The 26,849-nt window shown below is 43.8% G+C and overlaps 1 long non-coding RNA gene across 2 annotated transcripts; it reads right to left on the reverse strand.

The window, feature by feature from the left end:
- Window positions 1-8,534: 8,534 nt before the first annotated feature.
- Window positions 8,535-10,027, reverse strand: LOC311280695. 2 transcript variants are annotated; one of them, XR_014625715.1, is made up of 4 exons: window positions 9,731-10,027; window positions 9,092-9,119; window positions 8,690-8,935; window positions 8,535-8,581 (listed from the first exon to the last, which is right to left on the reverse strand). It is a non-coding gene; the product is annotated as an uncharacterized lncRNA (long non-coding RNA). The 2 variants fall into 2 exon arrangements; XR_014625716.1 differs by lacking the exon at window positions 8,535-8,581 and having other exon boundaries at window positions 8,671-8,935.
- Between the last annotated feature and the right edge of the window lie 16,822 nt (window positions 10,028-26,849).

Raw genomic sequence — 26,849 nt, forward strand, 5'->3', positions numbered from 1 at the left:
TGATGGTGTTAAGTACCTCTGGGGGTAAGTCACCTAGAACCTCCGCGTCCCGTCCAGGGACCAGACATGGAGTTTCCAGAGGTCCGGACGCGGGTGCCAAAGGGTGCCCCGTCTCTGAGTCAGAGGAATGGGCCAGGGAGGGACTGTCACGAGGAGCATAAGTTCTGGGAACCAAGTCCGGGTGGGCCAATAGGGAGCCACCAGAAGGACCTGCTCCTCGTCCTCCCTGACTTTGCACAGGGTCTGTGCAAGTAGGCTCACTGGGGGAAATGCATATTTGCGGAGGCCCCGGGGCCAGCTGTGTGCCAGTGCATCCGTGCCGAGTGTCGCCTCGGTCAGGGAATAAAACAACTGGCAATGGGAGGTCTCTGAGGAGGCAAACAGGTCTACCTGAGCCTCTCCGAACTCTCTCCAGATCAGCTGAACCGCCTGGGGGTGGAGTCGCCATTCTCCCGGGAGCACAGCTCGTGATAGCTCGTCGGCCACACGGTTGAGCACACCGGGGACATACATGGCTCGAAGCGACCTCAGATGCTTCTGACTCCAAAGGAGGAGATGGCGGGCGAGTTGCGACATGCGACGGGAGCGTAGACCACCTTGTCGGTTGATGTACGCAACGGTCGCAGTGTTGTCCGTACGGACCAGCACGTCTCTGCCCTGTAGCGGCCTTTTTAGGCGGCTCAGAGCGAGACGAACTGCTAGCAACTCGAGGCAGTTGATGTGCCAGTGCAGTTGGGGGCCCGTCCACACCCCTGATACTGCATGCCCGTTGTACGTGGCACCCCAGCCGGTGGCAGAGGCATCTGTGAACACCACAGCATGCCTGGACACCTGTTCCAAGGGGACTCCTGCCCGAAGGAACGAGGGATCTGACCACGGACTGAAGGTCTGGCGGCACTCCGGTGTGATTGCCACCCGGTGAGTGCCGTGATGCCACGCCCATCTCGGGACTCGGCCGTGAAGCCAGTGCTGAAGCGGTCTCATATGAAGCAGCCCGAGCGGAGTTACCGCTGCTGCCGCTGCCGCTGCCATATGCCCCAGGAGCCTCTGAAAGAATTTCAGTGGGACCGCCGTCCTGCCTTTGAACGTGTTCAAGCAGTTCAGCACCGACTGAGCGCGTTGCTCTGTGAGACGCGCCGTCTGAGCGACCGAATCCAACTCCATACCGAGATAAGAGATCCTCTGCACGGGGGCGAGTTTGCTCTTCTCCCAGTTGACCTGAAGGCCCAGCTGGCTGAGGTGCCTGAGCACGAGGTCCCGGTGTTCGCATAACTGATCTCGAGAGTGTGCCAGTATGAGCCAGTCGTCGAGATAGTTGAGAATGCGAACGCCCTGTTCTCTCATGGGAACAAGGGCCCCCTCCGTGACTTTCGTGAAGACACGGGGAGACAGGGCCAGCCCGAAGGGCAGGACCTTGTACTGATATGCTCGACCCTCGAATGCAAAGTGCAGAAACGGCCTGTGTCGAGGAAGAATCGAGACATGAGAGTACGCGTCCTTCAGGTCGATCGCTGCAAACCAATCTTGGGGACGGATGCATTCGAAAATGCGTTTCTGCGTAAGCATTTTGAACGGTAGCTTGTGAAGGCTCCGATTCAAAACTCGCAGGTCCAAGATCGGTCGTAACCCACCTCCTTTCTTGGGTACAATGAAGTAGGGACTGTAGTGCCCTGACCTCATATCGGCTGGAGGGACCGGCTCTATCGCATCCTTCGCCAGTAGGACTGCGATCTCCGCGCGCAAGACATGGGCATCGGCTGCTCTCACTGTAGTGGAGTGGATGGCCCGAAACTTGGGGGGACGCCGGGCGAACTGAATCGCATAGCCGAGCCTGATGGTCCGAATGAGCCAGCGAGACGGACTGGGGAGCGCTAGCCAGGCTCGCAGAGACCGTACAAGCGGGACCAAAGGGACCGTAGGCGTACCCGGAGTGGGGCAGCAAGGTGGAACACAGGGGCTCGGCTCGGGAGGCTCTCTCTGGGAGGCAGCCCGTAGCGGAGTCTGAGTGTGCTGTGCAACACTTACCTGATTCCACGAGGCCGGAGGTGCAGGAGGCGGCTTGGTTGCGTTCTCGAACTGCACACTGCTGCCTGCTGGCGATAGAAGAGGCGGATGAGAGTGGTGAGGATTCTCTCCCCCCACTGCTCTCCGGGCCCTCTTCGGACCCAGAGATGGAAGAAACTGCTCTTTTATTGAAAATTTGGGTACCGCTGGTTTTGAGGCCAGCGGCGGAACAAAAACAAAAGGAAAACAAAGATTTTCCACCCGGCCCTCTTCCGGGGGATGGAGCGATGCAGTCATCGTCTCCTGGAGAGCAGTCCCTGCCATCTCTGGGTCGCCCGTCCTAGGGCCGCTTGCTCCTGGCCTTGCCGCCCTTCTTAGCAGGGTCCTGGACGGGCGGGGCGGTCCGCCTGCGACTGGCTCCACGGCGCCGTTTGGATGGAGGCTGCTGCTGCGGCGCGGGAGCAGGGGCAGACGCAGGAGGCCGCCCTCGGCGACGAGCAGACTGAGGAGCCGCAGGCGGAGGGGTGGGAGCAGCAGCTGGCCGCCGCGGCAGGATGTGACGGATGGCCTCAGTCTGCTTTTGTACAGCCGAGAACTGCTGGGCGAAGTTCTCGACCGCGTCGCCGAAGAGGCCGGTCTGGGACACGGGGGAGTTCAGGAAGCGGAGCTTGTCAGACTCCCGCATGTCTGCCAGACACAGCCAGAGATGGCGTTCCTGGACCACCATGGTGGACATCGCACGACCCACCGACCGCGCGGTCACCTTCGTCGCACGAAGCGCGAGGTCCGTTGCGATACGAAGTTCCTGAAGAACTTGGGGATCATGACCACCCTCGTGCAGGTTCTTCAGTGCCTTGGCCTGATGAACCTGCAGCAACGCCATGGCGTGCACGGCAGAGGCAGCTTCCCCACAGGCCTTGTAAGCCTTGCCGGTTAGATCCGACGAGTACTTACAGGCCCGTGAAGGGAGACACGGTTCTCCACGCCAAGTGGAGTTAGGGCACAGTTGCATGGCAACGGCCCGTTCCACTGGCGGGATGCGCGTGTAACCCTTAGCTGCCCCGCCATCAAGGGTGGTGAGGGAGGAGGAGCCACCGGAACGGTTTCTGGCAGTAAAAGGTGCCGTCCACGTCCCCGTAAGCTCCTCATGCACTTCCGGGAAGAAAGGCACTGGGGTGGGTTGCTGAGAACCAGCGCGCGCCACCCCGAGATACCAATCGTCCAACCTCGAGGGTTCGGGACACGGTGGAGGGTTCCACACGAGCCCGACCCCGTTGGCGGCCCGGGAAAGCATGGCCATCATCTCCGGGTCTGTCTCAGGCATCGTTGACACCCCCGAAGGAGGCAACGGCGCCGAGTCGTCGTCCGCAGATAAGTCTGACCCACCCTCCGATGCCGCGATCGACATCTGGTCTTCACAGGGAGCCCCAAAGGAGACAACCGGTACACACCGCGAGGATGGTCCAGCTTTCTCCAATGGGGGCTCAACTGGCTGCGGAGCATGAGAGGGGTGAGGGCTCCTAGGGGGTTGGTTCCCCGAAGGAGACGCGCTCACCGTAATCCTCAGGTCACCCATGTCACTGCCCGCAGCAACCCTCTGAGGAGGATTGGATCGAGGCAGCGGCACGGGGACTCCGCCCCTTTGCAGGAACAAGAGTCTCGACCGTAGCTCCGCGATGGTCATCTTCCCACAATGGGTACATGACTCATCCACAAACGCTGCCTTAGCGTGTTCAATACCCAGACACACGAGGCAGCGCTTGTGACCATCCTGTGAACCCAGGTAACGACCGCATCCAGAAACACACAGATAGAAAGTCATCTTTTTTTTTTGAAAAAGATGCTTTTCTATCTGTGTAAGCTCTTTTTAGGGACTGCTCTCACTGGTACGAAACACACAGGGGGAACAGACACTGTGAACACAGACGGGAATGTGCACCCGTCTGTGCGCTGTTACCAGCTGTGATAACAGCCTTTGAGCGCTCGTGGCGCACCTTACCAGCCGTTAAAACAGCTTTTGTTTGCTCAGTTTTTTTTTTTTTTTTAACAGAAAGACAAACAAACACAAAGAAGACTGTCCCCGCTGCCGTGTTGTGACACCCGCACCGAAGAGAGATCCAATGGCTCGATTCCACTCTCAGAAGACGCATCGAAGTGCTTGGCTCCGAAGCAAAAAGCTGAAGTGCAATCACACCAGCTGCTCGTTAAATACCCGCGCTGCGAGGCTGCGCAGCTGATGCAAATGATTGCACGCCAATGTGTATTGGCTTGTTTTAGTTTCACTCGAAGTAGATTGGCCTCTCTAGCGAGATTCCTATTCGTCGTTCACCACGACGTACGTCGTAGTGACCGGACGATAGGGAATGGCTCTTACAAGTAGTTTACTGAGAGTATACTTCAAAGTGTACTTTCATCCCATACAGAAATGTAATATATGTCAATATATGTAAATTACATATATAATGTTAGTGCCCATGTATGTCTGCTGCATATATGAGAATATATGCAAAATTCATATATGTAAAACACATATACATATATGAAACATATATTTCAAAATATATCAAAAATGGCCGGTTTCATGTAAGTGCCATATATTTTCCCGTATATGCACATAAATGTGAAATATATTTAAGACGCATATATGTATACATGCATATATGATGCATATATGTATACATGCATATATGACGCATATATGTATACATGCATATATGTACTTATTTCTATAGTACATACTTTCACATATATTAGGGATACAAATCTTATATCTGAATGCCTTGAAATTAAATGCCTATAGTTGGAGATTTTGTCTATTGTGTGAATACCAAATATAGTATTTTAATACAATAATGCAGTGTTTTGTCATTTTTGACAAATACATCCACAAAGTACCATAACCATATGCCACAGCTTTAAAAATGCATCAGTATCACATGCATATACACTGTAAAACTTTTCACTGTAAATTTACAGTTAAATACTGGCAGCTGGGTTGCCATCCACATACTGTATTTTTACAACACTACTACAGTAAACAGCATTTACAGTACTCCACTGTAATTACCAAATACAGTATATACCACATTTTACATTATTAAACTTGTCGACAGCAATGAATTGTATTTTTACAGGGAATACTGCTTTTATTATTACATAATTAAAATATTATACTTTAAGGTTTCATAAGAGTAGTCACACTAGGAAAAAGAAAACAACATTTTCTGGGTTTTAAAACATTTTAGTTAAATTGCCTTCTGTGAACATGTTGGCTGAATTACTTTTTAAACATAAAATGCAATTTTAACACTTAACAACAAACAGGTAACAGTTAGCATTTAATTAAAGGAATAGTTCACCCAAAAATTTAAATTAGCACATGATTTACTCACCCTCAAGTCATCCTAGGTCTACATGACATTCTTCTTTCAGACGAATACAATCAGAGTTCTATTAAAAAATGTCCTGGCTCTTCCAAGCTTTATAACGACAGTGAAATGCTGTTTCTTTTTTGAAGTCCATAAAAGTGCAAACGAAATCCCATTCAAAGTCTGCAGTTTCGCAGAAGTGAGGACACCTGTAGGCTTACAGTGGTGTTCTTGTTTTGCACAACTTGGCCAGTTTTCTTTGAAGTTGCTTGTCCTTTCTTTGTTTTTGATCCACGTTCAGGATTGATGTCAAGAAAGCGTCTAAAAGGCAGAAAAAAACAACAATTAAATATTATTAACTGAAGGTATATATTTTGACAAAGAGAGACAGCACAAAAGCTGACTAAAACTGAACATAAAAAAAAAAAAAAAAAATGCAATGTTGGATGTTGTAAAAAAAAAAAAAAAATGCAATGTTGGATGTTGTGATCAATAACATATTTTTTTCTGCCCTGGTAAAATACATCAACTCAATGTGTCTGTTTACATGCGCACTGTCAACTAACTACATTTTTGGAAGTGGGGTTGCCAGATTTAAAGTTTTATTCTACAACTTTTGTCTACTCATCACCCAGCTCATTAACAATATCATCCCCTCATCCGGTGCCATCAGAGTATCAGTGGAAAGGCAGTCTTTAGACTCTCCGTTTATAAAGAGCACACACTGCCAGAATCCAGCCCAAACCTTTGTGACAGAAATAATTTAACTTAATTGCAAGCCTTGCAATGTTTATTGCATATATGACAACATGATTTACCAGACTAAAATGCATGTTTGCACCCAAAAATTTTAATTCTGTCATTATTACTCACCCTCAAGACTTTTGTTCATCTTCGGGACACAAATGAAGATATTTTTGATGAAATCTGATAGTTTTGTCCTTCCATTGATATCAATATCAATATCATTGCAACTGTCAAAGCCCAGAAAAGTGGTAAAAACATTGGTAAATATATAGCTACAGTGGTTCAACCTAAATATTATGAAGCAGGGTTTCTGCACATTTTTTAAAGTCAAATTTAAGGCTTTTTAAGACCTTTTTAAGACCCGAAGAAATCAAAATTAATACCATGCATTAGGGGTGTGCAATATTGACAAAATATGTCTCGATCGATATTTTCAAAGTTTTCTTGATAATAATTAGATAACATTTTACTGATTGCGTTTCTGTGCTTGGTGCCATGGCTTGTTTAGGCCTGTTGACAGGCATTTTTTCATTGTCACCTAGGTTACACTTAGATTTTTAAAGTTAAAATAGCCAATATTGATGTTTCTGACATTTTTAAGCATTCTACTTATTTGCATAGGTTCGAGTTTACTATAACATCTTTTTTAATGATCAAAAATAACTTTAATGGAGATTTATGATGAAAAACATCCTGGTCCATAAGGACAGTTATAAACGCATTGCATGTTCATCTTTAAAAAAAGGTTGATTATGAAAATCCTTTTAAATAACAATTGTATGTGTGGCAGAAATAGACTCAAGAGCCTTCTAAATTGCATTTAATTTCAAGTGCAAGACTGAATTGAATGGTTTGTATAACACCCTGTTTGTCCGTAACATAGTTGACAAACTCTGAAGTAAAAACATGTTTTTAATTTAAAAAAATGTAAAAACAGTTAATATTTAAGCTCTGCAGATAACAGATATGTAACACTGAATTAATATACTATATTGAGACACTTAATGTTCCACTGAGAAAGGACAGTGCTTTTGTGCTTTTTTGCTGACACTAAATGTACCCTAAATTAGAGAATGACCCAGCTGACTGACAAAGATATTCATATTTTTCATATTCTATGCAGTGGTCAGTTTACAGCAGTGACAGAAATTAACATTTTTTATTAAGGGGTAATATTTGCCAACTTAAATTGATTTCAAGGGGCATTTTCACCTATATACGGACATTTGTAGATGTTTCAACAAGATATCTTTCACATCTACTGCAGTCAGATTCACCCGTGTTCACTCTGAAGGAATCACTCACATGGCTGGGTACTTAATGACACATCAAGGATGTTAAGAGGCTAAAAGCAGGTTTAAAACTTGAAGTCAACAGGGTGCAAATTTTAAAAAGAGGATAACACGGTGTAGGCAACACCGATTTTTGTCGTTGTTCTCTGTATTGACAGCACTCCAAATGTACAAAAAAATGAGCTCAATGTTAAAATTGACCGGAGTTCTCCTTTAAGGTTGCACTAGGTACATGGATTATTTAAACAATGTTTTTACTAGCTTTCTGGGCCTTAAAAGTTGCAAAGACGTTGCTGTCTATGGGTGGTTAAGAAACCTCTCAGATTTCATCAAAAATATCTTAATTTGTGTTCTGAAGATGAACGAAGGTCTTACAGGTTTGAGGGTGAGTAATTAATGACAGAATTTTCACTAATCCTTCAACTGAAAACAACTTGCACTGACATATCTTAAAATATATGACTGCCACTGTTTTATCTCAAGATGCACACCAGTAATGTTTTTTGTTTTTTTTTAATGATACATTGAACAAGCTGCTTAAATACCCTAATTTTATTAAGGCCTAGACCTGGCTTAAGCTAAGCCCTGTATGGAAACCAGGGCCATATTGTTCATACCAGTAGTCAACATAATAAATACTGTCAAGTCAAGGTTAGTGACACAATTCAGTCTAATATATATATATATATGAATGGCAAATATGCCAGTGACTAACCTCTGAACAAACTCAAGGTACTGCCTCTTCCTGGTACTGCAAGCTGAAGTTATAGGAGGAGGCAAACAGCGCTGCCAGGCCAGTGATGAAGAGGCTGTGATCCTTCACACACACCTTGACTTTCCAAACTTAATATCCAGCACTGTCTGGTTGATTAGAGATTGACCTGTAATGGAATAAAACAAATTTAAAAAAAGAATAAATAAATAATATTAATAATTAAAATAACTACTGTGGGTTCCACTGTGGTTCGATGTAGTTGTCTATTCATAGTTCTATGAATTACATTTTTCAACAAAAAATTAAAATTGGTTAGAATGCTAAAATGCACTGGCATATAATTTTGTTTGTTTTAAGCATAAACTCACTTAATTTTGACTTATTCTTTAAGAAAACAAGACAATTTTAACGTGTCTATTAAATGCTTCTTCATGTAAGAATTGTAGATATCTGGACTGGAAACAAAATAAAAACACTAATTAAGAAAAACATATTTTGCAGTGGGGTGAGCAAATGATGGCTTTTCATTTTAGATTTCATCTACCCCTTTAATGTTTACATACCAGGAAATAAGTCGTGGACTTTCTGGCAAATGTAGATTGCTGGACATCAGCGATGCAAATTCCTGAAACAATTTTTAAAAAGGACAGCACAACCTTGAGCAACAGAACCAAAACATAAAACATATTACAAATTAATGAGATTTGCTGAATAATCTCTACTTATCTGCTTGAAGGATAACACCGTCTAACTTCTTTGAATTAGGGAGTAGTTGTAGGACCATGGGATGGCAATCAGGAATAGGCCTACTACATTTGAAAACAGCATTAGGAACATGGATTTTCATGTGCTAGCAAAATTCTGACAACGATTCAAAAGCATGATCACAGAACTGACTGAATTTGACAGCATTTTTTTTTTTTACCACTTAGACTATAACTGTAACACTACTTAAAAACACTTACATTAACAATGGCCATCAGATTACAAAGCCTAAAACGAAAAAAATATATTGCACGTCATGCAAATAGCATGGTAAAGGTTGCGTATTTGTGACCGGAAATACGCAATCGTCGTGGTAATCTACTTCCTCCGCAGTCAAGGCAACATAAACAAATGGCTCAAGTAACTAGCAAGAACTATTGACACGCTAATGATGTGTCATTTTAGTTAACAGTTCAGTAACAGTTAGCCTCGCTCTCTACTTACCTTGATATTATGGCCAAATTCCGTGTGGAAATTTTTTTCTTTTTTGTGACGGAGTTTTCCTCTACGAGTCGTCACATCAGCAAATGTAATATTTGGCAAATCCGTTAATGAAGTTGTGTAGACTCTTTGATCCATTTTAAACTTGCCCGGGTTTATGTTTTTCTGGTGTGTTGACGCTTGACAGGAACTCCGTTTCCACAACGATTACGTATTTCCGGTTATTGTGAGAAAGGTCTATTATATGAAATGTCGAAGTTAACGTTACTTGGTAAACAGGTGGAACAGAGTCAGTGAATTGCTTGCGTGGCCACGGTAGTAAACCGCGTTCGCAAAATCAAACCAAATACGTGAAAACAATGTAGAAACGCAAAAAAAAAACGTATATATTGGCTTACCGTATCACTCAGTTGAACAATTCTCCATCTTCTCAAACTCTAAATCCCACTTATCGTCACGCGCAGGTTAGATTATTCAATGACAAATTCTTCCATCCGTCTTCAGGTAGCTGCTACCGTTAACGTCGTCCATTTTCTGCTGCGTCACAGGCAACTAATGTTTGAAACACGAACCGAACCTCAAAAAAGCTTTAAAATTGCTCACAGATTCGCAGACATTGTTTATCTTGATAACAGGAATGATTATTTTGTTCAGTTGAATCCCGCTGACAAAACGAGTTTGCCTGTTGTAGCTGCCTAACGTTGCTGTCTGCTGCTGCTCGCATGACGCGTCACATTTGAACTGAATTGAGCGTGAAAGAAATCAATCCCACAATGCAATGCCTTTTCAGTCAGTATGATGGTAACGAATTTATCAGGACGAAAACAGAAATGTGCTGTATATTTACAGCTGTTCTGTAAAAGATACAGCTTAATACTGTATAATGGAAATACAGTACAATTCTGTAAGAAATTCGTTGTAAATTTACAGTAAAGGGTTACAGTGTATGTTTACATACATTTATTAAATATGTTGAAAACAAATATGTATGTCACATATTTATAATTAATGTTGTCCATATATGCGAGAAACCAATACTATACTGTAATATATGCAGATATATGGTATCATATATGGATAAACTCAAATATTTTCTTCACATGTTTGGACACATAAATGTTCATATATGTTGCAGGCATATATTGTGTTGTCAGATAAGTCAAATATATGCATAGATATATGTTGCAGGCATATATTGTGTTCTCAGATAAGTCAAATATATGTATAGATATATGTTGCAGGCATATATTGTGTTCTCAGATAAGTCAAATATATGTATAGATATATGTTGCAGGCATATATTGTGTTCTCAGATAAGTCAAATATATGTATAGATATATGTTGCAGGCATATATTGTGTTCTCAGATAAGTCAAATATATGTAGAGATATATGTTGCAGTCATATATTGTGTTCTCAGATAAGTCAAATATATGTATAGATATATGTCATGCTATTTAAAATATAAGTACATATATGGCCATATATTACATTTTTGTACGGGAAAGGATCCCGTAGGAAGAGATGCAGAGGGGACTCTACCCACACTGAGATCATTGAGTCTCGATCTATAAACATCGCGATGGTCATGTTCCCGCAATGAAAACATGACTCATCCACGAGCGCTGCCGAGCGTGATTAAGCCCAACACGCGAAACAGCGCTGAATGCTGACCGTTAGGCAGATGAATCACGCGCCCACATCCAGTAAATACACAAGTCTTGAAAAAGACGTGCCGCGTGCAGCTCTTTTAGAGTGAGGAAAAAGCTCACCAGAGTGCTGAAGCGCCCAGGGTGAAACACACTCACTGTCGGCAGATCACTGCACAGATTAGCAGCAGGCAATGCGATCTCGCTGGAACGCACCATCACTCCAACACACTGAAGAGCCACTCATCTCGTAGAGTGAAGATGATTCAGAATGGCTTGCAGGAGTGAAGAGAACTCTTGGCTCCGAAGCGAAAACATATCTGCATGTTGCTGGCGTACTTCCTTATATACCCCGGGCGTGGGGCGGAGATACGCTATGCAAATTCCGCAGACCCATGGCATTTAATTGCCATTGGCTCGTTTTATATACTCGAAGGTGAGAGGCTTTCTAAGTGAAACCCCATTCGTCGTCATCCGACGTAACTCGGAGTGACCACGAAAGGGAACAGATGGTGCTTGCACCCGCTTCCGTATTTATACCCGCCTCGCGGGGCAGCGCGCGTGATGCAAATTCACGTCGCCATTGCGCGCATTGGCTCGTTCAAGCATGCTCGAAGAAGATAGGCTCCCTAGCGTGATCCCATTCAGTCGACGTCGACTAAGTCCCCTCCTCCTTTGCATACGCAACCAGGACGTTCTCTAGCATAATTATTATTCTTCTGGACAAACTTCTGTGCACTACTCCTCCCACACCGTTTGTTATATACCCATGAATGAGGCGTCAAATCATGCAGATTATTGAGGAATGGTGAGATTTATCTTTTATTAGTGATCGGGGGTATGATGTAAAATTGGGCGAAAAATCCCTTAGATTTAACATTGAGAAAACTTTGACGAGTCGTAGCTCTGAGAGAGGATTTCGTAGAAACGTGTAATTTACCACATTTGAAGAGGCTGGCAGGCTCTGTAAGAACATACCTCACAATGGGGTTAAAGTTGCACCCCTTGGGGCCAGGAGCTGCTCATAGTTGCCCCATAGACACTATGGCGAAGGATGGCCCATGAAACGCTTGTGTTTCTCCTACTATGGTAAATTGCTCTGGATCACAGTGTCATAGAGACAAGGGGGCGGGCTCATTTTGCTATAAAACCATGCCCTAGCAACCATTTAGACCACCATAGCAACAAGTTCCATAGACTTCCATTGAAAGAGATCAAAGGGATTTATTTGAGTAGAAGTGTCATAGAAACATGAGGGTGGGTGCGTTTGACTCGGGGCAGCAAACAGCCAATCATAAATCACCTTCAACACTTCCTAGCCGCGCCCTAGCAACCACTGTCGAGCACCCTGACGACCCAAATTCAAAGAGGGATATATTTACATGTGAATGTCAGGAGTTGCGGTTGGTTTATATAATTTATACTGCCAAGCAGTCTTTGGTGTATCATCATTGGCAGCTACCAAGCTACTCTAGCACTTAGCATCTTGTTAAACGTGCAAGGAACATGGTGATTGTGTTACCATCATGCTAGCAACATGCTTATGTTAGCATCTTGTTTGGCAACATGTTAATTGTGTTAGCATCATGCTTGCAACATGTTAATAATGTTAGCATGGCAACCATGTTAGCATCTTGTTAAAACATGCAAGCAACATGGTGATTATTTTAGCATCATGCTAACAACATGCTAATTGAGTTAACATCATTCTAGCATCATGCTAATCGTGTTAACATATTGCTAAGAACATGCCAGCAGTGTAGTGTAGTGTAGTGTAGTTTTGCACGGCAAGCACCACTCATTTCCTTAAGAAAATGTAAATTCTAGTTATTATTCGGAGACTAAGATTTCTAATTGTAACTCCTCCTAAAAACCTCCAAACTCGGCTCAGACCTTCAGACTGTTCTGACTCTGTCTTTATCTTTTATAACGGATCAGACTGATCAGTTTTTCTTAAAATGAGGATGAAAATCCCATAGGCTGTCATTGATTGAATCTTTAAATGAGCCAAATCTATCTATCTATCTACAGTATCTATCTATCTATCAGTTTGTGTCATGAAGAACCTTTAACTCTCCAGCTCAGATCTCCTGCAGTCAGACTCACTGTTTTGGACGATGTCCTGCATCTTCTTCCAGACTCTGAACGGCAGGTTGCCCAAGTATCGTGGCACATGAATCAAAGCTCCAGAAGCCATCTGTGGATCCGGCTGTGAGCTCTGGACTCTGGAAGAACATTCAGGAGTCAGAACTGCAGTGGCTTTGGATCAGAACCAGAGAGACCAGAGACAGGAGCAGATCACTCACCTTTCAATTGAGACTGGAAACTCCTGCAGAACAAACACACCATCACATATTTTGGTAGCCCTGTTTGTGCTATATAGAGTGAATTTACACCTTTGCCATTAACATGTTTATAAATAACTGAAAAAAGCACAAATGTCAGAGCATGTCAGAACACCTCCAGGGCCCAGAAAACCGCTCAGACTCCAGAGGGTTAAAATGCCTCTATTATGTTTTTGTCCCCGAACATTCCCTTTCAGAATCTCTGATCTTCAGTCTGTAAGTTGAAGCTCAAGCAGCAAGAAAGTGATTCAAAGCACAGGAGTAAATCCACCTCTGAACAGCTCAAGAAAGCAGTTCAAGTTTTAGTTTGTCCTCGTCAAAGTCCTGACTTGAACCCAATTAAGATGATGTGGCAGAACCTTAAACAGGCAGTTCATGCTTGAAAACCCTCCAATATGGCTGAACTAAAGCAGTTCTGCAAAGAAAAGACAGTTATCACAAGCGTTCGGCTGCAGTTATTGCTGCTAAAGGGGGTGATTCGTTTTTCACATGGGTGATAGGTGTTGAAAACTGTATTCTTTGTTTACTCAGTTTGCCTGTTTTATGTTGTATTTTGTTTTAAGTTTTAAATAAAAAATTATTTAAATTAGTATGAGACACAAAACAGAAGAAATCAGGATAAGGGTAAATACTTTTTCACAGTAAATGTTATACGAAGTTGAGTAAAATGGCAGAGAGAAATATTGAGTGCATGAATGTAATATTTGTGTTTATGATTAAGTATTGTTCTTTACAAGTTAAAGTAAAGGGAAGTCGTGAAGGAAAGTTGTGGCCTAATGGTTGAAGATTCAGACTGGTTACCCGAAGGTTGCAGGTTTGATTCTCAATACTGGCAGGAAATGACTGAGGATCTCTTGAGCCACAATCCATCTGTGTGTGTGTGTGTGTTCACTACTCACTGAATATGTGTGCGCTAATTCTGAGTATGGGTTCCCATATTTGTCCTTCACATGTCACTTTCAGTAACATGTGAAACAAGAGACATTTGTCTTACCTTATATGATGAAACCACTTCACTGATGGGTCTGAATTTGTGATTGTCGTGTTGTTTTGAATCTCTGCACAGTATACACACAGGCTGTTTGTCCTCCAGACAGAAGAGTTTGAGTTTCTCACTGTGTAAACTGCAGATCTCCTCAGATCCTGATGAATACGTCTCATTTCTCTCCTTCAGGATTGACTCACACAAGTTATTTAATGCCAGATTATATGGAGGATTTTCTTTTGAGGATCTTCTCCTGCAGACAGGACACTCCTGAGTTCTCTTGGTTCTCCAGAACTGTTGAAGACACTCTTTACAGACACTAGCTGCGTTTACATGGACACAATCGGAATGAAATCAATCCGACTGATGAATCCGAACAAGGTGTTTACATGAATGATAAATAAAGTAATCGGGTTGATGTGCGCGTTTATATGTCACAAGTTTCAAATCGGATCTGATGTTTTGACATGCGCACACTGCACGAATATACAGAGTTTTCCGCTTTTTCGCTCATAAATATTCTCCTCTATTGGATCTTTATTTGTTTTAAACAGCAGACGTAATATTAATTCATCTCTGGTCATAATTTAGAGCATATTAACCGTTTTGCCATGCTGCTTATTGATCACGCAGTAAAAATGCCCCTCCCCGCGGCCAAAACCAGACGTCTGTGGATGAGAATCCAAAACAAGGACTGATGGGACATTGTCCTGCTTCACTTCACAGACGCGCGTGTGAAATGAAAATTTTAGAATGACGGGAAACTTATTAATATGACACTTTATTCAACAGGAAGAACAGCTCGTTCCGCGCGTCATACGTCATTACGCTATTTAACGTCATTGCACATGCGCAGTCCTTTCAGTTTCGGTTTTCAATCCGATCAAGTGTTTACATGTTCTCTCGATCGGATTACAAAAGGGATAAACCACCCCTTTCAATCCGATCGAAATTTCATTCGGATCGAGCTCAATCGGATCAATTAAGGTGTTTACATGAAGGTTTTTTAGTCCGATTGAGCCGTCAATCCGATTATAAGTGTCCATGTAAACGCAGCTACTGTGACTACATGATAAAACAACAGGAGCCTTGAAGATTTCACAGCACACAGGACAAGAAAGCTCTTCAGCAGAGACATTTAGTGAAGCCATTTTCACCATTTGAGCTCCAGCAACACAAACTTTACTGTCACTTTCTGAACAACGGTTTTAATAATGAATCACCTCGAGAATCACAGCGATCTGCTGTCTGTTCAGAAACAAATGTCTCAAAAATCCTTCTTGAAAGTGTTTGTCTTCATTCTCCACTGATCGCTGCTTCTTTATTGCTTTTGTTGAGAGAGAAGAGAGCCAGCATGACAGAAAAGAGAAAGAAGTCAGTGGCTGCGTTCGAAACCGCATACTTCCCTACTATATAGTATGGTAAAAAGAGTAGGCGAGCGAAAAAGTATGTACGAGTCCTCTGTGTTCATAAAAGAGTAGGCGAGAATTACCTGGGTGACGTACTAATTATCGCGAGATTCGGACGTACGTATACTTATAGTGCGTTCGAATATGCCTACTTTCCTACTATATAGTAGGCAAAAACAGTATGTGAAGGAAGCAGTACGTTCGAAACATATCAGTATTCATAAAAGAGTAGGCGAGAAGTTCCTGGATGGCTTACTACTTCCGCCCGGATTTTTGAGTGCTCAACCATGGATACTTTTCTATCCCAGGAGGCCACGCGAGAGGATACGTAATAAAAGAAGAAGAAGAAGAAGAAGAAGAAGAAGAAGAAGAAGAAGAAGAAGAAAAAGAAAAAGATACGTCATACTCAAACATGGCTGAACAAATGGAGAGGTCTTTCAAATGTGAGTATTAGCCTACAAACCAAATCGCATGTGTTGAATACTGTACAGTAAACTGTTGAATTGTTGAAGGTGTAAAGACGCGATATAATATGGTTCATTTGTGATTTGCTGTAAATTACATTTTATTATCTATAGCTATATATTAGCTAACAGAGGAGCTCTAGTAAGGACACATACGTCTCCATAGTGGATTTGCATACATTTTAAACTGTATACATCTAAATTACTAAATGTCTATTAAATATCTGGCAAGAAAATATTCTATAAGAATTGCAGATTACTACTACGTCTAATAGATATGAAATAGACATCTGAGTGATGTATGTGTACTATTGTTTAGGAGATTTTTTTTTTTTTCATTAGACTAATGTTTAATACATTTAGATTAAGTAACTAAACATAAGTAATCTATTTCATTTGTCCATTAGTAGCCTACTGTTGAACAATTGTGGAACGTTTATGATGGATAAAAAGCTAGGTTACTTATCAGCAACAACCTCAACATGTAAATGTAGTATTGAGCTCATAAATCACAGAGGTAACGTGAATCTTGTCTGGATGTTACAGGGACAGATGAACACACACACAAACTTATCCGGTGGAGAGTGGCTCATGAAGCACTCTTCACCGGAAAGCGTAATGCTGCCATCAAAGGCTTTGAGTGAGTATAAAGAAATGATTAAAAATCTATTTAATTGTTCATTTGTAGTATATTTCAGTTATTGTATTTTCAAACAGAGATATTGCAGCACTTTTTCACTATTATCTCATATATAAAGTATGTATGTACTATTTTAAATCTTGATTTCTCTGCATTTGCTGCAGATCCTTTGTGGTTGAGCAGGACCTACATGGAAAGGCGACAGCGGCATTTGTAAAAAAAAAAAAATGGGAAAACCTTAATCAGAAATACAAAGTAAGATCATTTTGTCACTTCTAATACAGAATTTAAATATTGTGATGTTAAAATTAATGCTTTTGTATCATGCTTGTGCATTTTTGCAGGATCTGAAATGTCCGCAGACAGGAAGGGGCACTGAGGATGGAGAGACCACAGCAGCATCCTGGAAGTGGTACACTGCCATGGATGAGGCAATTGGGGGCAGACCCTCCATCACTCCTCCTGCCCTCGTTGCCTCATGTGGGCAGGATGTTGCAGTGGCATCTTCGTCCTCAGTGAGCCCAGAGCCCTCAAGAGCCCGGAAAAGGCCTAATGACGTGATGGCATTATTTCGGGAGTTGGAGGAGAGAGAAGAGGAGAGAGAGCGGAAAGCTGCTGAGAGGGAGGAGAGGCTTTGGAGGGAAATGGAGGAGAAGGAGGAACGACGAGAGCAAGAGAGAAGAAAGAGAGAAGAAAGACAAGAAAGAGAAGTAAGAGAAAGAGAGGAGAGATGACACCGGGAGGCAATTGAGAAGGAGGAAAGGAGAGAACGAGAAGTTACAGAAAGGGATGAATGATTTTTATCTGTCCTTGAAATCCTTGCTAAGAAATAAATTATGTGAAAAAAAAAAACATCTTATGGTCATTTACACATTTGGGTTAATGTGAATAAAATTATATATATATATATATATATTGTTAAGTAAACATGCAATTTATTATTTTAGAACGCCTTATATACATGGGCTGATATGATATTAATCACCATTGTAGTTTTAGAAGTGAAATATATGTATGCAATTTATTCTGTATTAATCTGTGATTCTCATATATAAAGTATGTATGTTACTAATAAACTATATACCCTGTTAGAATAGAGTGTTGTATAAGAAAAGACACTGTAACTTGTGTTGTAAGGGTTTTTATTGGAATCTGTTTCATTAAGAAGAGACAATACAACTGGTTTTGTAAAAGTCTTTTTATTGGAACCTGTTTTATTAAGAAGAGACAATACAACTGGTTTTGTAAAAGTCTTTTTATTGGAACCTGTTTTATTAAGAACAAGACAATGCAACTTGTTTGGTAAAAAGCCTTTATTGTGAAATTGTTTTATTAAGAAAGACAATGGAGATGATTTTGTAAAGGTCTTTATTATTGAACTGTTGTGATAAGAGAAGACATTGCAACTTGTTTTTGTAATAATCTTTTATTGTAATAATGCATGCAAGAAACACAATAATGTACTCATGTTTAAGCATTTAATCAATAGATAGAAGTAACATTAAGTAGTGAAAAGCATATATCTAAAGAGAAGTAGAATAGGAAAGTTTTACCTGTTTTTTTAGAGACCAAGCGTAGAAGACGACAAAGGATCCGGGCGAAGAGAAGGAGAACAAAGGAAAGGAGGGCTTTTTATAAGAAGCTCTTTTAGGAGTTGAAAGGGTTAACAATAGATCAAGATGTTGGATTGGATAAATTGTCATTAGATGATTGAATATGTGATAAGTGGGTGTGAAACGGGGTATAAAAACACAGTGTAATATGTCAACGGCAGACGCTGTACAAACCCCGTCAGCCTCTCCTCAGTTCAATGGTCTAAGCCTGCCACCTGGAGCTGAAGCTTGTGAACTGCCTATTTTATGTTTTGGATTTTGTTTTATTTCTTTATAATCTAATTTGTAATCTGATTAATTTTGATATAATAAAATACTTATAATCAATATAAAAGAACCAGCCTGCTTTGAGTCTCTGCTATAGAAAAAATAGAGCTGAACTAAACCACCGAGCAGTCTTTCGACTGAACTGTAAGTATGTAACTTTATATACTTGTTGTTTATATCGAATTTGACTTACTTTACCTAACCTGAGAATAAATAAAATTAGGTAGAAGGTGTTTAGGGGATACGCACCATAAAAGATTAGATTTTTAGATTAGATTCAACTTTATTGTCATTACACAAGTACAGGTACAAGGCAACGAAATGCAGTTTAGGTCTAACCAGAAGTGCAATAGCAGCAAGTGCAGGATATACAGTGGTTCATAAGTGCAGAACATGGATATGTACTGAATAAATATAGAGTTGAATACTATTATAAACAAAAATTTACAGATAGATTGTCCTATGAATATAATATACAGATAACTATTACTGTGAACAGAATTTACAGCTAGATATGTACTGAATATAATAATATACAGATGGCTATTACTATAAACAGAATGTTTACAGATAGATATGTACTGAATATAATATACAGATGGCTGTTACTATAAACAGAATTTTACAGATAGATATGTACTATGAATATATATACAGATGGCTGTTACTATAAACAGAATGTGAGCATAATATACAGATGGATATTACTATAAACAGAATTTTACAAATAGATATATGTATAAGTTAGGCTAATGAGCAGTATAACAATGGATTTAAAGTAGTGCAAATAAAGTTTGGACAGAAGCTATCCGAGTGAGTGCAGTGGAAAGTAATTGCATATTACAGTTAAGGTACGATATTGCAATGTATATATAACAGTCGGTACTGTAAATAAACAGTCGGCAGTGCAAATGAGCATATTCCAGTCAAGGTAGTAGTGCAAGATGCATATGTAAACAGTTGTTACTGTATAACAGTCAGCAGTGCAAATGAACATTATAGTATTGCAAATAACAAAATGGAGGCAGGTGTGAGGAGGGAGAGGAGAGTCAATCAGTATATAAGGGGAGTGGGATCAATGAGGGTTAGAGTTTAATAAAGAGACAGCTCTGGGGAAAAAACTGTTCTTTAGTCTGCTGGTCCTGGTCCGGAGGCACCTGAAACGCCTGCCGGAAGGCAGGAGAGAAAACAGTCTGTGGGCTGGGTGAGAGGAGTCCTTAAGGATGCTGCGAGCTCGATGCAGACAGCGTTTCCTCTGGATGTGCTCGATGGCAGGTAGTGGAGTCCCAGTGATGTGCTGGGCGGTTTTCACCACCCGCTGCAGTGCCTTGCGCTCTGCAACAGAACAGCTCCCATACCACACTGTAGCACAGTTGGTCAGGATGCTTTCTATTGCACAGCGATAGAAGTTCACCAGGATAGTGGAGGAAAGCTGATTCTTCCTCAGTGTCCTCAGGAAGAAGAGGCGCTGGTGAGCCTTCTTGACCAGGCTGGAGGTGTTGGTTGTCCAGGTCATGTCCGCCGAGATGTGGGTCCCCAGGAACTTGAAACTGGAGACACGCTCAACAGCCATTCCATTGATGTGGATGGTGTCGTGTGTGCCTCTTGACACTTTCCTGAAGTCCACGATGAGCTCCTTCGTTTTGGTGGTGTTGAGGAGCTGGTTATTTTCGGTGCACCATGTGGCCAGGTGCTTGATCTCCTCCCTATAGGCAGTCTCATCGTTGTTGCTGATGAGACCAATCACCGTAGTGTCGTCCGCAAACTTGACGATGGAATTAGATCCGTACACAGGCTTGCAGTCGGAGGTGAAGAGGGAGTAGAGGAACGGGCTTAGCACACAGCCCTGTGGTACACCAGTGTTGAGTGTGATGGATGTGGAGCAGTTGGAGCCTGATCGAACATTCTGGGGTCTGTTGGTCAAGAAGTCCAAAATCCAGTTGCACATGGAGGTGTTGAAGCCCAGGTCTCCAAGTTTGGCTATTAACTTAGTTGGGATGACAGTGTTGAATGCTGAGCTGAAGTCAACAAACAGCATGCGTGCATAAGTGTTCTTATTGTCCAGATGTGTGAGCACAGAGTGCAGTGCCATGGAGACTGCATCCTCTGTGCTCCTATTGCTACGGTAGGCAAACTGGTGTGAGTCCAATGTGGATGGTAGAGAGTCTTTTAGGTGTGCCAGGACCAGCCGCTCAAAGCACTTCATTACGATGGGTGTGAGTGCTACAGGGCGGTAGTCATTAAGGCACTTCGGGCTGGAGTGTTTTGGCACTGGCACAATGGAAGTGCATTTAAAGCATGTTGGTACAGTTGCTTGGGCAAGAGACAGGTTGAAAATGTCTGTAAAAACCCCAGCGAGCTGCTCCGCACATGCCCTGAGTACGCGTCCAGGGATGTTGTCTGGTCCAGCAGCCTTGTGCGCGCTGATCCTGCTCAGTGCATTGCAGACATCTGTGGAGGAGAGTGTGATCGGTGGGTGATCAGCTGAGGATTTGAGCTTGGTGGCAGTTTCTCTGTTGTCTCTTTCAAAGCGAGCATAAAAGTCATTTAGCTCGTTCAGGAAGTTGACATCAGTGGCTGCGGGGGTGGAGTGAGAGGGTTTGTAGTCACTGATGGCCTGAATGCCCTGCCACATGCGCCGAGGGTCAGCGTTGGAAAAGTGTCCCTCTATCTTAAGCTTGTAGCAGTGCTTGGCCTCTTTGATGCCCCTTTTCAGATTTGCTCTGGATGTGCTATAGGCTTGTGCATCTCCTGATCTGAAGGCAGTATTGCGTGTCTTCAATAGGAGTCGCACTTCCCTGTTCATCCATGGCTTCTGATTTGGGTATGTGGTGATCTGCTTCTGGGTTGTAACACTGTCAATGGTGGTATTAATATAATCCAGTACAGAGGAGGTGTAGCAGTCAATGTCCGTGTGAGAGCCACTGGTGGCTTGAGAAGCAAACATACTCCAGTCTGTGTGTAGAAACCTTTCCTGGAGTGAGAAATCTGCCCCCGCAGGCCACACCTTGATGGTCTTCACTGATGGCTTCACGCGATTGATCAGAGGTGCATATTTGGGGGTGAGGAACAAAGAAAGGTGATCTGACTGTCCCAAGTGGGGGAGGGGTGTCGCTACGTAAGCTTCAGCCATGTTTGTGTAAACATGGTCTAAGGTTTTGTTTCCTCTGGTGTGACAGGAAACATGCTGGTGAAATTTCGGTAGCACTGACTTTAAGTTTGAATGATTAAAATCACCCGCAACAATAAACGCAGCTTCCGGGTGAACGGTCTGTTGTTTACTGATGGCTGCGTGAAGTTCTTTCATAGCAAACTTGGCATCAGCATCCGGGGGAATATAGGCTGCAGTTATAATAGTGGAAGTGAACTCCCGCGGTAGATAAAACGGTCTACATTTAACCATGAGAAACTCAAGGTTAGCTGAACAATGTCTCCCAACAATAGCAGAGTTTGTGCACCAAGCTTTGTTAATGTAAATGCACAATCCACCACCTCTGGTCTTACCGGAGCCATGTAATGTTCTATCCGCCCGGAATGTATGGCGTCCCGCTAGCTCAATAGCGTTGTCCGGTATTCCGCTGTTTAACCATGTTTCCGTGAAAATTAGAACATTACAGTTCAAAAGTCTCTTGCTGTATGTGATGTTGAGTCGAATCTCCTCCATTTTGTTCAACAGCGACCGTACATTGGCAAGGAAAATGCTGGGTAAAGAGAGCCGGTGTGGTGTTAGCTTTAGCTTAGCTCTTAGTCCTCCGCGCTTCCCCCGCCTTTGTTTACGATCTCGCCGGCGCCTGCGAGCACTTCCGCCCGGCCGGGCAGAGTGCATAGCCTCGGGTGATCTGGCGATCTCAGGAAGGAGTCGAAGGTTGTCCATAAAACTGTCGGAAATTCGCAAACCAATATCCAAAAGCTCACCTTGGGTGTACGATGTTAAGGCACAACTGTTCTGGACGAACAGACCCGAAATGAGCAAGAAAAATACTGCTAAATTACAGAATCTGGAGAGACCGCGAGCCTCGCGATGTACTCGCGCCGCCATCTTGGATCTTAAAAAAAACAATATATACACAGTACTGTGCAACGACAACAACAAATGGTAGCCTAAGACTTTTGTACAATGTTATGTAAAACAAACTATTTCTAGGCAGTCACAGTGCATTATAGACTTCTATAAATTTAGTCATACTTTTAGTTTGATAAAATTCATAAATTAAATATTTATGAAGTGATGAATCATTAGTGAATGTGTGGTGTAATGTAAAAAAAAAAAACACACTTTAAAACAACAGTTTTATTGGAATTTATTAAATGACTTCTGAATGCATTCAGAGCTCATGCAGGGATTTTCAAGGCAGGTCATGGAGGGTTCAGTTCCAACACACCTGTCAGTAATTTATTAATTGGTTTAAATTGATTCAGGTGTGTATAATTAGGGTTGAAAACTCTGAACTTGAGACGGTTTACACAAACTACCTTAAGTTTTGCATTAACTACCCACTGTTAAAATAGTGACTAAAGGGTTTGTGAACCCAAGCAAATAATTGAGTCATTATTTACTCACCTTCATGTTGTTTGATCCCTTTGTTTTTTGTTTTGTTTTCCTGAACACAAAAGGTGATTTTGGTCAGGTTTGTACTGTTGGTTTAATACAACATCAGTCAGTGGACTTTCAGAAGATTCAAAAACATTATCAAATAATGCCAAGAAGCTTCTGATAGTTGGCCTCCATTGACTGATATTGTGTTAAACCAGCAGAACAAACTTGACAAAAATCCCCTTTTGTATTTAAACAATAATAAAAAAAATAAAAAAAACAGAGTAATGTAATGGCATGAAAGCAAGCAAATAATGGCTGTATTTATATGTTGAGGTGAACTAACCCTTTTTCCCACTTAGTAGAAATTGTAGTAAATGTATGTATTTTGTAGTAATACCTTGAAGAAATAAGCAGCTTTGAGCGTTTATGCCCGAGACTGTTTCTTTACAAAGATCCATCAAATTTATGCATTTGGCAGATGTTTTTATCCAAAGTGACTAAATGCATTTATTACAGGGACAATGACCCTGGACAAACCTGGAGTAAAGAGCCTTGCTGATCGACCAGCAATCTTCTGCTAACCATTTCAGTGGTTTAGCCCACTACACCACAAAGGTCCCCTCCTTGAACTGCCACCTTAACGTGGTGGAGGGGTTTGAGTACCTGAATGACCCTAGGAGCTATGTTGTCCGGGGCTATATGCCCCTGGTAGGGTCTCCCAAGGCAAACAGGTCCTAGGCGACGGGTCAGACTAAGAGTGGTTCAAAATACCCTTTATGAGACAAATTAAATCAAGGACTGTGACGTTGCCCGGTATGGCGCAGCCGGGGCCCCACCCTGGAGCCAGGCCTGGGGTTGGGGCTCGTATGCGAGCGCCTGGTGGCCGGGCCTCCCCCCACGGGGTCAGGCAGACCCCGTGGGGCAGGCAGATTTTTATTTTTAAGCCGTATGTCTTGGACACTCGGGTGAAGAGAGGGGCGGAGCGGTCAACTGATCACTACCTGGTGGTGAATTGGATCCGGGGGAGGAGGCTGGACAGACTCGGCAGACCCAAGCGTACTGTGAGGGTCTGCTGGGAACGTTTGGCCAAGTCTCCGGTCAGAGAGATCTTCAACTCCCACCTCCGGCGGAGCTTCGTCCAGATCCCGAGGGAGGCTGGAGATATTGAGTCCGAGTGGACCATGTTCTCCACCTCCATTGTCGAAGCGGCCGCTCGGAGCTGTGGCCGTAAGGTCTCCGGTGCCTGTCGAGGCGGCAATCCCCGAACCCGGTGGTGGACACCGGAAGTAAGGGATGCCGTCAAGCTGAAGAAGGAGTCCTATCGGGCCTGGTTGGCTTGTGGGACTCCTGAGGCAGCTGACGGGTACCGGCAGGCCAAGCGAACTGCAGCCCGGGTGGTTGTGGAGGCAAAAACTTGGGCCTGGGAGGAGTTCGGTGAGGCCATGGAGAAAGACTATCGGCTGGCCTCAAAGAGATTCTGGCAAACCGTCCGGCGTCTCAGAAGGGGGAAGCAGTGCCCTACCAATGCTGTCTACAGTAGATGTGGGGAGCTGTTGACCTCAACTGGGGATGTCGTCGGGCGGTGGAAGGAATACTTCGAGGATCTCCTCAATCCCGCCGTCAAGTCTTCCATTGAGGAAGCAGAGGCTGAGGGCTCAGAGGTGGACTCATCCATCACCCAAGCTGAAGTCACCGAGGTAGTCAAGAAACTCCTCGGTGGCAAGGCACCGGGGGTGGATGAGATCCGCCCTGAGTACCTCAAGTCTCTGGATGTTGTGGGGCTGTCTTGGCTGACACGCCTCTGCAGCATCGCGTGGCGGTCGGGGACAGTGCCTCTGGGATGGCAGACCGGGGTGGTGGTCCCTCTTTTTAAGAAGGGGGACCGGAGGGTGTGTTCCAACTACAGGGGGATCACACTTCTCAGCCTCCCTGGGAAAGTCTATGCCAGGGTACTGGAGAGGAGAACACGGCCGATAGTAGAACCTCGGATTCAGAAGGAACAGTGTGGTTTTCGTCCAGGCCGTGGAACACTGGACCAGCTCTATACTCTCTACAGGGTGCTGGAGGGTTCATGGGAGTTTGCCCAACCAGTCCACATGTGTTTTGTGGATTTGGAGAAGGCATTCAACTGTGTCCCTCGCGGCGGCCTGTGGAGGGTGCTCCGGGAGTATGGGGTCCGGGGTCCTTTGCTAAGGGCTGTCCGGTCCCTGTACGACCGAAGCAGGAGCTTGGTTTGCATTGCCGGCAGTAAGTCAGACTTGTTCCCGGTGCATGTTGGACTCCGGCAGAGCTGCCCTTTGTCGCCGGTTCTGTTCATAATTTTTATGGACAGAATTTCTAGGCGCAGCCAGGGGCCGGAGGGTGTCGGGTTTGGTGACAACATGATTTCGTCTCTGCTCTTTGCGGATGATGTTGTCGTGTTGGCTTCATCAAGCCAGGACCTTCAGCATGCACTGGGACGGTTTGCAGACGAGTGTGAAGCGACTGGGATGAGAATCAGCACCTCCAAATCCGAGGCCATGGTCCTCAGTCGGAAAAGGGTGGTTTGCCCACTTCAGGTTGGTGGAGAGTTCCTGTCTCAAGTGGAGGAGTTTAAGTATCTTGGGGTTTTGTTCACGAGTGAGGGAAGGATGGAATGGGAGATTGACAGACGGATCGGTGCAGCTTCTGCAGTAATGCGGTCGATGTACCGGTCTGTCGTGGTGAAGAAAGAGCTGAGCCGCAAGGCGAAGCTCTCGATTTACCGGTCAATCTACGTTCCTACTCTCACCTATGGTCATGAGCTTTGGGTCATGACCGAAAGGACAAGATCCTGGATACAGGCGGCCGAAATGAGCTTTCTCCATAGGGTGGCTGGGCGATCCCTTAGAGATAGGGTGAGAAGCTTGGTCACTCGGGAGGAGCTCAGAGTAGAGCCGCTGCTCCTCCACATCGAGAGGGGTCAGCTGAGGTGGCTCGGGCATCTGTTCCGGATGCCTCCTGGACGCCTTCCCGGGAAGGTGTTCCGGGCGCGTCCCACTGGGAGGAGACCCCGGGGAAGACCTAGGACACGCTGGAGAGACTATGTCTCCCGGCTGGCCTGGGAACGCCTCGGTGTTCCCCCGGAAGAGCTGGAGGAAGTGTCTAGGGAGAGGGGAGTCTGGGCATCTCTGCTTAGACTGCTGCCCCCGCGACCCGGCCCCGGATAAGCGGACGAAGATGACATGACACCACAAAGGTAGTAAAGCTCTAACAAATATTTGCATGTAATTGTTAACCTATAAAATGACATTTGACAAGAAATGGAATGCTGACAACATGAATTGAAAAAAAAAACATTTTAATCTTCCTAAATATTTTAAAGGTAGTCATGCTCATGGAGAGCAGGCACAGGGATGTTTGGAGCAGACACCGCAGCAGCCAGATTGTCCCGTACATCATCTCCCACTCTTGCTGCAAGGTTGCGGGGCTCAGGGGGGCCGTCATCATGGTCATCCTCATCCTCTGGCTCAACAATATCTCCATTGACCAGAGCGAGATTGTGAAGAACAGCACAGCATGCAACAACCTCAGGCACGAAGGCAGGGCTCACCTCCAAGGCCTTGAAGAAGATACAGCGCCAGCATGTCT

The sequence above is a fragment of the Rutilus rutilus genome (genome assembly GCF_951802725.1).
Source record: "Rutilus rutilus genome assembly, chromosome: 21".
In the NCBI taxonomy this organism is placed as follows: domain Eukaryota; kingdom Metazoa; phylum Chordata; class Actinopteri; order Cypriniformes; family Leuciscidae; genus Rutilus; species Rutilus rutilus.